This window comes from Tursiops truncatus, chromosome 3 (genome assembly GCF_011762595.2).
Source record: "Tursiops truncatus isolate mTurTru1 chromosome 3, mTurTru1.mat.Y, whole genome shotgun sequence".
Lineage (NCBI taxonomy): Eukaryota > Metazoa > Chordata > Mammalia > Artiodactyla > Delphinidae > Tursiops > Tursiops truncatus.
In genome coordinates, this window is record NC_047036.1 from 49,396,928 (window position 1) to 49,409,824 (window position 12,897).

General features: G+C 41.5%; 1 long non-coding RNA gene across 2 annotated transcripts in view; it reads left to right on the forward strand.

The window, feature by feature from the left end:
• LOC141278188 (uncharacterized) overlaps positions 1-12,897 on the forward strand; it is a 498,343-nt gene that overhangs the window by 137,813 nt on the left and 347,633 nt on the right. For both annotated transcript variants that reach the window (XR_012330532.1, XR_012330533.1), the window contains one exon: positions 8,870-8,966. This is a non-coding gene — a long non-coding RNA (uncharacterized lncRNA). The remainder of the gene's footprint in view (positions 1-8,869; positions 8,967-12,897) is intronic.

The following is a 12,897-nucleotide window of genomic DNA, read 5'->3' on the forward strand; positions in this document are numbered from 1 at the left end:
CCTCTCCTGGTTTTCTGCTGCATCTGATTTGCTATGATTGATCTTGCGGGTCAGGGAAGAGTGAGCAGGGCAAGGGGAGGGGAGGAAAGGGGAGGGGATGAAGGGGTTGGGAGGGTGGGGAGAGTGAGTCCACCAAGGAACTTCCTTGAAATGTGACACAGAATCCTCTCCATGTGGGAAGCCCACTCCCTTTATACTAACTGCAGGTAATGGAGGGGAGTCAGTAGAAAAGTAGGGGACAGTGTGAGAGGGATAGTCTCTTCCAGAATCATGCCTTTTCCTTCTTATCAGTATCTCAGAATTTGCCAGGCCTTAGGAAGAGAAAGTTGATGCAACTTTTGGGCAGATGCCTCAGTATACAGTATATAATGCTATTACCAAGTCTTGTTATGACTGTGGGTTGATTCAAGTAATCATCTCACAGAGGGAAAAATAACCTTCTACAGAGCTAATCCTGACCCATTTGGGAATTCATAAATGAACCAGAAAATTATAACTGTGCAAGCGGGATTCCATAGAGGCCATGTTTACATATAAATTTGGCAAAGCCTGAAAAGCACAGAGAGTCTCTAGCTCTAATCAGCCCAGTTAAAAATTGTGCCTACTTAAACGCTAGTATAATAGCCCGTTTGATCTTTATTTTAAGATAACTAAAGACTTTTCAGATTCTACATAGGGCTCAGCTCTATGAATAGGTCCCTAGTGTGCAATTAGTTAATTTTTTAGTCATTAATTTGAAACCACTTATTGCAGAATTATTTGCTCTCAATTCTCCCTGCCAAGGGTACATATGCACAAAGGTACCTATTGTACTAATTCATAAATTGGCTGAAATGATGGAGGCATCTGATGGAATGGCTCCATTTTCAAATTCTGGGCTCCCAATTGGGGGATTCATTCAAAGGTGAGTTTTTCACTATCATACACATTGCAAGACTTTAAAAAGTCTGGAAGTGCAGTGCTTTTACCTGAGAGCAGGAGTGAAAAAGGACCTTAGAAGGTGCTTCTCTGGCAGAGAAGGCTGAGGAGGAAGACAGGGAGAGAAAGCTGCTACTTAGCAGAGTCAGCCTGCAAGGCATCTCTCTGCTTGGACCTGGGAAAACCTCGTCCTTACGTTCAGTGGAGTTTACGTATAGCCAAGATATTGGAATAACATCTAGGAAGAAGAACCATACATGTTAAACTATAGCTTGAGCATCATTGGTTTCATGCTCAGAAGGGGAGAAAATTTGGTGATGGAAAATTTGGTAAAGCATTAGGTTGGGCCAGATGGTGGGTAGGATATGGCAAGACCACAGCTGTAGAGGTATGCTGTAATTGTATTAATATCTGTCTTATTCTCTTTCAAATAGTTCTGGTTCATAGGTTTATTTTTGTTTGTATGTTTTAGAGGTAAAAGTTTGATTTGAATTATAACTTGAAGGAATTGCCATAGATTCTTTCCTGAGCTAGAACATCTGGAAGAAAATAGACACATCATTTAAAGATGAAAGAGATGTTGTTCTGGAGTTTGTAGCACCACAGATTGTATTTCCGAAATAACCCTAAATCCAGTGACAACAAAATACTATGTACTGTTTCCACCTCAATTCTGAGGCAGGAACAACAGGGGATATAGAAAATAATTCCCATAATTGTAATGAATATCATTGAAGCAGCCAATTTTGCAGCCAGCTTTTGAATAATACAGCTATTTTATGAAACTATAGCTACCTGTAGGATTTAACAAGATTCATATGTTTATCTGACCACAGACATATTATCCTCAGCAGTAACATCATCACTCACTGGGGCCTTTGTAGTGACATAAAATTAGGCGGCGACTAGTGTTTTTCATATATATTTGAAGTAATAGCGTCTGGTTTGGCTAGCTTGTTAGCTAATTGTTTGAATTGTAGGATCACAAGATTTGTGAAGCATTACAGATTTCTTTTTATTTTATTTATTTATTTAGTTTTTGCGGTACGCGGGCCTCTCACTGCTGTGGCCTTTCCCTTGCGGAGCACAGGCTCCGGACGCGCAGGCTCAGTGGCCATGGCTCACGGGCCCAGGCGCTCCGCGGCATGTGGGATCTTCCCGGACCGGGGCACGAACCCGTGTCCCCTGCATCGACGGACACGGACTCTCAACCACTGCGCCACCAGGGAAGCCCTACAGATTTCTTTTTAATGAAAAATAGTTTAACAAAGGAATGAAAGGCAAATTTGATTTCGTGAACTATAACCAAGGAGGACTGAATCCTCCTCAGAGCAACATTTCATTTCTTGTATTTTCATCTCCAATTAGCATTTCCCATGTTCATTTCCAGTCCTAATTTCAAAGGAAGTTTATCAACATTAAGAATTCATTTAATAATTAATTCGTATTGGTGTTAGCAGCAACGCTACAATGCATTTATTAGAGAAGTGTGTAAATGTTCCAGGTATTTTTGGCCACAGGCATTTTCATAACACTAGATATTCCTTCTGCCTCCCTTTCCTTTCTCCCCTAAGTACCGAAAGACCAAACCTAAAGGACTAAAGCTGTCCATAAGACTTGAGAGAAATCAGCATCATATCACAAAGATGCGAAAACCAGGAAAAAAAAAGAACCCCTGTCAGTATTCTACAAGCAGAATCTCTTCAACATGTTTACTGTCATGATCAGTTTTTCTCTGGCATTTGTGAATTTTGGAAAATTTTGGACGACTTTAACAAGAGGGACATTTGGTGTGGCAGAGAGAGCAATGAAGTGGGAGTCACCTTATGTGCCCCCTCCTGGGGAGGATTTGCTCTACTTTCCCAGGTGGTATGACTGGAAGGGGGCTTTTCAGGTGCTGGTAATATTCTGTTTCTTGATTTTTAGTGCTGATTACACGGTGAGTTCATTTTATGGAAATGATTTACATGCTTTTCTGTATGTGTGTGACACTTTAATAAAAAGTTTTAAAAAGTTTGGTGTCTAATATTAAGGGGAAAAATATAGCTGTAGTTTCGAAAACAGCAGCAACAACAAAATCACTCCCATCCTTTTCTCTTGCATCCTGTGCACACCTCCACAGTTGCATTTTCCACATTGTGTTCTAATTATCTGTTACATGACTGTCACCACTATCAGACTGTAAGTATCACTAGTGTGGGGAGGAAAATAGCTTTGCAGAAAATGTCTAGAGCAGTGCCTGGCACTCATTTGGACTCCCTAGATGACTGCTTAGTACATCAGTGATTTAACGAAAGGAGAAATGCTTCTGGTTTTTATTCTGCTCCTGGGTCACTGTGTTATATTGCACAGAAAACCTCTCTAGGTCTACTTGTCATGCAGAGAAACAAGAGATTTCATTACAGAATGGCTAAGACGTTTTCCAGTTTGAAAATATTAAAAATAAAATATAAATGTACCAGAACTATCTTAGAATGTTAAATATATTCTATGGTGATTGAAATTAGTGAAGATAAGGACACCTAAAAAAAAACAAAATGGAAAATAAAAGATGACTTCAAAATATAACTAGGCTTCCAGTTTATGAAAATAAACATTGAGCTACTCTTCTGAGTGTCATATTTCCCAGTTTAATTCAATCTTTCATTTTCTGTAAGAGAAAATCATTTTATCTACCTTGAATTTGTGATGATGAAGCAAAGATAAATAGTAAGGATGCAATTTCTCTCCAAAAAATGTCCTTCTAAACAGGAAGGAAAAATGGAGACTGAGTGTATCCTCCCACTTGAAAACTGGACAAAATATATGAAGCAGAGGTTTTCAGACATTGTCTATCAGGCAACGCAGGACATTGATTTCTGAGAGTGGTAAACCTGACAGGGAGACCCTGGAGAAATCATATGGAGAAACCATATCATTTCTCCAGCTTAGTGCCTGGAGCGAGTTCCAGGCTGCAGTGTAGGGAGGAGGAAACCAGCGATCTCAGTGACCTTCATGATTTGAAGAGTTGGAGTTTGGAGTCTGGGGAGGCCAAAGTGGCTCCAGTTCACTGGTGAAGAGGGAGCTGGATGGATCTAGAGATCGGTCCTCCTTAGATCTTCATCTGACTACTGCTACATGCGTGTGGGAAACTACCCAAGTCTGGGGAAGGAACCAACAAAAAGGAGCAGAGGGAACATTTCATGGAGCTCATACAGAGCTGGGAATAGTTATGTTCCTACCACCTAAGAGTGGAAAATGTCATAATTCACAGGACATCTGAGAAATAAAAAGAGTATTCAGACGGGTATTGCCTCAGTGGTGGGACAAATGTAGACCTAAACAAGAGCTACTGAATTCTACCTAACAAATCTTAACAGCAAGCCTCCAAAAAAAAATCAAACTCTTTCCAAATGATATGACTGCATCCCAGAATAAGGCTTGAAAATATGGGAATACAAAAATATCCAGCACTCAACATAGAAAAATTCACTGTGTCTGGCATCCAATAAATATTACCACGCATACAGAAAAACACGAAAATGTGATCCATATAAGGAGAAAAAGCAGATAATAGAAACATGCCCATATGTGACACAGATGATAGAATGAATAACAAAGATGTTGAAATGATTGCTATAAATATATTTCATATTTTCAAGAAGAACGAGGAAATATTGTATATGTTAAGTAGACATATAGGAGATAAAAGAACCATATAAAATCTCTAGAGATGAAAAGTGGAATGTGTAAGATGAAAAATATGATGGATAGGATAAACAACAGATTGGATATTGAAGAAGGTAAAGATTAGTGAACTTGAAGATTTATCAATGGAAGCTATCCAATACGAAACACAGAAAAAACAAAAAGACCTGAAATAAATGAACAGAGCATCAATGAGTCATGGGACTACTTAAACCAGCCTAATATATGTGCAGGTGGAACCCCTGAGAGAGGAGAGAGTGGTGTTTGATAAGGAGATTACTATGAATATGAATCATCGACCTAAACAGCCACCTCTACAGAATCTCAGTGCTCTTTCTTCCAGACAAGGGAAGAATGACCTTCTGACCACCCTCATCTTCCCCCAGAATTGTTCAAAAATCATCGGGGCTACTACTTACACCAAAGACTCAGGGTGCGAGAGCCCAGGAGGCAGAGTGGTTTCAAAGGGTGGAGCTGCCACTCCAGTCCAGACTGACCAAGATCCCTCCACCTAGTGCCTCAGAAGTGGGGCTGCTGCAGAGAGCTGTGGCATTGGTGGCCCTGGAAGAGAGCTGTGATGTGGGTAGGACCACTGCAGACAGCTGTCATGGGCAGCATCTTGCCAAGCTGTGGGGATGACAGTGCCATTCCAGTGGGTCTAGAAGGGAGAGTATCAAGTCAAAGAGAATTATTCTCCAGCCTAATGGAATGGTCTAATGGAATTCGCCCTGTTAAGTTTTAGACTTTAGGATCTGGCGTTCCTTTCTTCTTTCCTGTTTCTCCCTTTTGGGATGGGAACGTTTATCCTACGTCTGTCCCACCACTGTATTTTGGAAGCACATACATAGTTAGGTTTCAAAGTTTCACAGCTGGAGAGGAATTGTACCTTAGGACAAATCAAACCTCGAGTCTTGCCCGTATCTGATTTAGATGATATTTATTTATTTTTAAATTTTTATTTCTTTATTTATTTTTGGCTGTGTTGGGTCTTCGTTGCTGTGCGCGGGCTTTCTCTGGTTGTGGCGAGCGAGGGCTACTCTTCATTGTGGTGTGCGGGCTTCTCATTGCGGTGGCTTCTCTTGTTGCAGAGCACGGGCTCTAGGCTTGTGGGCTTCAGTAGTTGTGGCTCGTGGGCTCTAGGGCTCAGGCTCAGTAGTTGTGGCGCATGGGCTTAGTTGCTCTGTGGCTTGTGGTATCTTCCCGGACCTGGGCTTGAACTCGTGTCTCCTGCATTGGCAGGTGGATTCTTAACCACTGCTCCACCAGGGAAGTCCCCTGATTTAGATGATATTTAGATGAGACTTTGGACTTTAGACTTAGAGTTGATGCTGGGACAAGTTAAGACTTTTGAGGTTGTTGGGGTGAAATAAATGTATTTTGCATGTGAGGAGGACATAAATTCTGGGGGGCCAAGGCTGGAATGCTGTGGACTGAATATATGTGTCCCCCCAGATTCCTATGTTAAAGCTTACTCCCCAGTGTGATGGTATTAGGAGGTGGGGGCTTTGGGAGGTTATTAGGTCATGAGGGTAGAGCTTTCACGAAGGAAATTAGTGGCCTTATAAAGAGACCCCAGAGAGCTTTCTCATCCCTCCTGCCATGTGAGGACACAGCAAGAAGACAGCTGTCTATACCAGGAAGTGTGTTCTTAGCATACACTGAATCTGCCATCATCCTGATCTTAGACTTTCCAGCCTTCAGAACTGTGGGACAAAAATATTTGTTGTTTAAGCCACCCAGTCTATGGTATTTATTTTTATTTTTATATAAGCCTCAACGGCTGAAGACATCATCCCTTGAACACGGGAAATGAGTCTCCTTCCCATCCTCTGACCTTCGTCCCTCTTCTCCTCCCCCACTGTCTCTACTCTGTATGGTGATAGTCATTTCCCTGTAGTTGTACTGGCTGGGAGTGGAAAGTATAATTATACTGCTTTTAGCTACCAACCAAGAGGAAAAGACAAAAAATACCCTATCAATTGGAACTAAGACAATGTTTTTCCTGTGTTTTATAAATGTGTTCTTAAGATACAATTTTTTTTATATATATATAAATTTATTTATTATTTATTTATTTTTGGCCGCATTGGGTCTTTGCTGCTGTACACAGGCTTTCTCTAGTTGTGGCAAACGGCGGCTACTCTTCGTTGAGGTGCGCGGGCTTCTCATTGCGGTGGCTTCTCTTGTTGCGGAGCACGGGCTCTAGGCGCACAGGCTTCAGTAGTTGTGGCACATGGGCTCAGTAGTTGTGGCTTGTGGGCTCTAGAGTGCAGGCTCAGTAGTTGTGGTGCACGGGCTTAGTTGCTCCATGGCATGTGGGATCTTCCTGGACCAGGGCTCGAACCCGTGTCCCCTGCAGGTGGATTGGCAGGTGGATTCTTAACCACTGCGCCACCAGGGAAGTCCCATAAATATGTTCTTAATCCTGTTTCAGTATTAGAAAAACTATGCTTCAGCATCTGACTGTCAGATGTTATCTTATGTGGGGTGGTGTGGTTTCCCCCAGTATTCTGGATTTATTACCTTCCAGGCCCATAATGGGCTGTACCTCTTGGGCACATTGTGGGTAGGTGGGATCATGTGGTCAATCCTGGTTAGGGTTAGGTGAGAATGAACTGTGCCACTTCTGGGCTGGAACACTGAGCCGATGATGTGAGTTAATTGGATTTTAGGGATGGTGGCTGCTTTATCTGCTTCCTGAGTGATGATGAGTAACGCCTCCGTGCCTAACTGTGGTTGGACATATAGTATGAGTCAGAAATTGACCTTTGTTTATTTTAAGCCACTAAATCTTCCTTCCACAAAAAAAGGGTGTTTGTAGGACCGTTATGTTTCGATAAAATATTTTTTTAATGTGAATATTTTAATAACTAAAAATGGTAGAGAAAATTTATAGCTTTAATTAAATATTTTTAAAAGATGCAGTAGAGTCGTAATACAGAAAACACATTGGCTTTAGGGTCAGACAAGGGTCAAGTCAGTTTTGCCGCCTTAAGTTCAAGGCAGATAGTTCTCTGAGCTCCTCAGATGAAGAGGATATACCTATGTCTGAATTGCTGTGATTTTTAAGCAAGACCATATATAAATTACCTGGCACAAGAAACAGAGTAACTATCATTTATTTAGTACTTAATGCATACCAGGCACTGGTCTAAACTTTATACCTAGTGCTATGGACTGACTTGCATTACTTCAAAATTCATATGTTGAAGCCCTAACCTGCAATGTGACTGTATTTGGAGATGGGGTCTTTAGGACCCCATCAGGGTTAGAAGAGGTCATGAGGGTGGGGCCCTCATGATGGGATTAGGAGCTTTATTAGAAGAGGAAGAGAGGTAGATTTTTGTCTCCACCATGTGAGAACTTAGTGAAAAGGAGGGTATCTGAAGCCAGGAAGAGGGCTGTCACCAGGAACTAAACCCTACTGGAACCTTGAGCTTGGACTTTCTTGACTCCCGAACTATGAGAAAATAGTTTAAATTGTTTGAATCACCCAGTCTATGGTGTTTTGTTATAGTGGCTCAAACAGACTAATACACATATTAATTCATTTAATTATCACAATAGCTCTCTGAAGTAAGTCCCATTATTATTCACTTTCTACAGATAAAAAAAAAAAAACAAACTGAGACACAAAGAAGAAAGTGACTTGGCCAGAGTTGCACAGTAATTCCAACCCATGCAGTCAGACTCCAAACCCATGCTCTTAGCCACTGTGCAATGTACGAGAACACAAGTGTAAACTCTCAAAGATAAGCTGTCTGTTAGTGCTGACAAGCTTACTCTCCAGGAGGAGCAATGGCAGCTCAATGAGGGGCCCTCATGTTTCATGTTGTGGCCCCTCAGGGGTACAGGGTATAGTGTAGCTGGTGTAGTCATTTGTTGCTCGCTTATAATTACAAGGTGGGAAACACTAATAGCTGTGTTGTTTCTGAGCCCAGAGGAGAGGCCTCCATTTGGGTGTGTGGGTTTGGGGGACAGATAGACAAAACACTCAATTTGGCTCCTTAACAATGAGAGGGACCTGAAGAGTCCAAACCTGCGTTCCTTGTACCCCAATGTGTGTAGCTGCTGAGCACCCTGAAGCAATGGTGCTCATGACCTTGAAGTCAAAGTTCCCAGGGAGGCACATTTCTGTACGGAGGGGACCCAAGCCTCTTGGGTAATTGTGCATCCAATGGTTCCTCCATTGTGTCTCTAAATGCAAAGTTGGTCTTTGTGTGTAGACACGATGCTAATGTCATTTTCTTTCCCCTGCATACAGAGGACCAGATGGGTTTGTGGTGACTTCAGGACAAGGCTTCAGTGGGAGATTATACCAATCGCCGACTCATAGGCCTGTGAGCTTGAGTTCTATGTAGGTAAGTCTACAATGTCTTTTGTAAACACTAAATTAAATGCAAACATATTTTTATATTGTCATCACTGTGAAGAGATTTATCTTTCAAAGCAAAGAATTATCTCTGACTCCTAAACTCAATTCAGGCTTCACTTAAAGAGTCACTCAATCTAATCCTCAGAAATCAGCCACAGGGCTCCCAAATATTTCAGTCTTTTTAATGACACTTGCTTTAAATTCAAATCCTATTTCTCAATATCTCTTTGAAATAGTTGAGAAGCCCTGTCATTTTTCAATTATTCCTGGGATGTTAAGAGGATTTTGAAGTTATCTATTAATGAACCCTGCTCCCTCTTGTCCCACCCCACAGCAGCTCTCCACTGCAGGGAGGAGAGTGAAAACTTACATGACCCTGGATCTGGGGAAGGAGGGTGGACTGAGCAAGGTTGCGGTGCTATTGGAGATTGAAATAAAGGGTGTTTTGGTCACAAGCATGCTACTCACAGTTTAGTTCCCTAAGGACAGATGTTTGGTGTTTGAATTTGGAACAAATATAAGAAAATGGTCAAGAGACCCCCATTTACTGAGACTCACAACATACAAGGTGTCGGGCTAGGTGCACTGCAGTGTATCATTAAATCTTTATAATAATCCCATGAGTAAGTGCTATGATTACTCACCATTGAAAGGTGAGTAAATAGAGGCTTAGATAACTTGCTAACTTAGAAGGGGTGAGGTTGCCAAGCTAGTGGCACAGCCAGGATTTGAAACCAAGTATGTCTGAGCCCAGCAACTTAGTTTTTAGCCTCATGCAATGCTCTGTTTATTCAACATCGATTATTGAGGGTAATCAAAGAGAGGCGTCAGAAGAAAGCATTTTCTCACTTCTGTACACAAAAGATAACAAGATCCTCAGCTTTCAACATTGATTCAGCAAACAGTTCCTAAGGCCCTGTGGTATGTGGGGTGCTCTCATAGGGGTGGTGTACCAGGGGCATCATGTCATGGACGCGTGCTGGGGCACTGGCATTTTCAGACATGGACTCTAGTAGAACAGAACCTTCTCTCTTCCCACTTATGACAGGATTCAGAATATAAACAAAGAGCTCCCTCATCTTATGGGGACTGAAGTGCTGAGACAGTAATTTAAAGTTCTAAATAGTTTTGCAGAATCTCCTAAAGATTCCCTGGGGATATTTCAAAATTCAATTCAGTTCAGTAAGTGTTTAGTAAGTGCTGATGATATGCCAAGCCCAGGATTTGTACTAAGGAGACAGAGATGAGTAAGACATCTTCCCTGTCCGTGAGGAGCTCTCAGTCTAATGGGGGCTGTTTGTTCCAGATGCAAATACAGAGATTCTGTTACAGAAATTGATAAATGGGTGAATGCCTTTACCTCGAGTAGGTTTTGAAAGGCATTACATAAATGTCCGCAGTAAAATACCGTAGGAGAAAAAAAATTTAATGTAATGAATAAAAGGGGAAAGAAAAAGGTTAGGGTTAAGCCTAAATTAAGTCCGGGAAATTATTAGTACATGAGGCATAGCCCAGTGTTCTGCCCAGTACTTTGTAGTCAGCTGGTTTTAAGCTTCCTAGCTGTGAAAGCAAAAAGGGAAACATAATCAGTCATAAAGCTCACAACAGCCAGAGAAACATACCTGTTGCTTAAGAGAGGCATGTTTTCCCTGGCATCAGACCTGAGAAAAAATTTTCCTCTGAGTCTTCCTAAAAGAGGCCCATATGAAATAGTGACCCATATTCTCAAATACCACAGCACATTCCAATAATAAACGCAGGAGGTATTTCCAAGTGATGGCTTATCAGCACACCAGCTAAGTTAATAGTGCCAAAGAGAAAGTCTGAAAATAAACATCTCTAAGGGTCACCAAGTCCAGGGGCCAAGGTGACTATTGTTCTGGCTCAACCTGGGGGCTAGAAATTCACCTTTGGTCTGGGAGACATATTCTGAGATGATCTCTGTTCCAAATTTGTAAGCTCCTTGGGGGGAGAGGAGTTAGCTGCTTTACCTTTGTTATACCAGGTATACTCAACCTCGAGCAGCTTGGTCACCTGCCCGTCGGTTTTTTTTTTGTGGTTATCACATGCTTTGGAGTGAAACAGACTGGAATTGTCTTTGCTCCCTTACTTTCGTTGTTTCATGGTGGACAATTTGCTTACCCTCCCTAAGCTTCAGTTTTTCTCTTCTGTGAGTTGGGAGAGGAATACCTGCTTCTCAGGTTTATTGAAAGAAACAGGCGAGGTGGTGTATAATCACAAAGCTCTGTGCTCAGGGGAGAGCAAACACTCAACAGTAGCTATCAGGGAGACAAAACTCCTGGAAATGTGGGTAATAATGTCACTTGTCTTCTTCAGATTGCAGGGGCATGACCTTTTTTCCTTTATGACTTTAGTGTCATCAAACAACTTTTATTACATTAGTATATTTTGTTAGATTTTGTTCCAACTAAAGATTCAGTATAGCATTTCTAATGCTTTGTTTAACTTTGTATAATTTTTAATATAATCCTAAAGCGTTTTTGCTAAGAGCCAAGAAAAGTACTTGTTTTATCTCAGGTTTATGAAAGAAAATGCGACATAAAATGAAACAGAGCAAAGGTATTTCAGACCAAAAGTAGCTTCACCAGGCTTTCCCAAGACCCTACATTAGCATCTGATAGAAAACAACATCCATAGCTTAAAGAAATGCACTGGAGACCTGTGAGGCTGTAGATCTAATTTTAATTAAAATTAAGATTTTCAGAAGGAGTGATTTCATTAATGCCCTTACTTAATAGACAAGTCCCAATCTGCATATCTGGACAATGCATATTCAAAGCAGGTGATGAAGGCTTGCAATATAAAGGCTCAGAAAGCAAATTGTTGGCTGACCTTGGACTGTATGGGCAGGCATGTGTCAAGTCCACATATCTGTGTCTCTTACCAAAAAACCTGTACCTCTTTAAATGCTCATAGGTATAAAGGCATGGTTGCTCTGTTTTTCTTACCTTGGCTCTTTCTTTCCTCTCCCAGAGTGGCTCTCTTGCACAGCCTTCCTCAGACTAGGTGGCCCAGGGGCCAGCTAAGCCTCTGACCCCCCTCTCAGTCAGTTCTCAGGGGACAAATCCCAGTAGACACTCAGGGAGATGTGGGCCATTGTTATATGGCTTCTGTTGAGCTTCCCTGGAAATAGGAACAATTTGAATTTCAACAACTATTTGTTGGCAATCAGAGCCCTGTGAACTTGAGCCTGTAGCTATGATTTGAATGTCTCCAGGAGGGCATGTGGCGTGGCATAAGGTCACACTGTCCCAGTACTATTTCATATTTTGATTTGGATGGTGGACCAGACAACATCTCATTAAGTGTGCAAACTAGATCATGTTAAGTAAGTGGCTTGAGTACCTGGCAGAGAAAGATTGGATTTCCAAGTAACCTTAGAGAATGAGTCAGACATAAACAGAGGAAGGTTAGGGGTGATTTTATATATGTATACATCGCCCGTCCCTCACATGGGGGGGAGAGAGAGAGAGGGAGAGAGACTGGTATCACCATATCCATGGTGTCTATGGCTACTTGGCCCAGGCTGACACTAAATAAATACCAGTTTAATTGAAGTGGCCTAACTAAATCATTCACTCAGAGAGATTAGGAATGCTTTTCTAGCAACCTGGTTCACAAAGGATCTGGAGTTCAGGATAGTTTTCTTATCAACTAAAAAGTAAACTTGGTAATTTTCAGCTGTCTTTAGTGCTAGTTGCTCTCATTGCCAAAATGAAACCTCAAAACAAAACAAAACAAAACAAAACCGTAGAACAATGAAGAAAAAAAAGCTGGTGTTCTTTTTACTGCTTCTGTTTCCTCTTTCCTTTATCCAGAAGATGCAATTGGGGCTATGTATAGGAGATGCTGATGTAACTTTTAATTTCCCTTTGGGGACTGATTGTGGTAGCCCT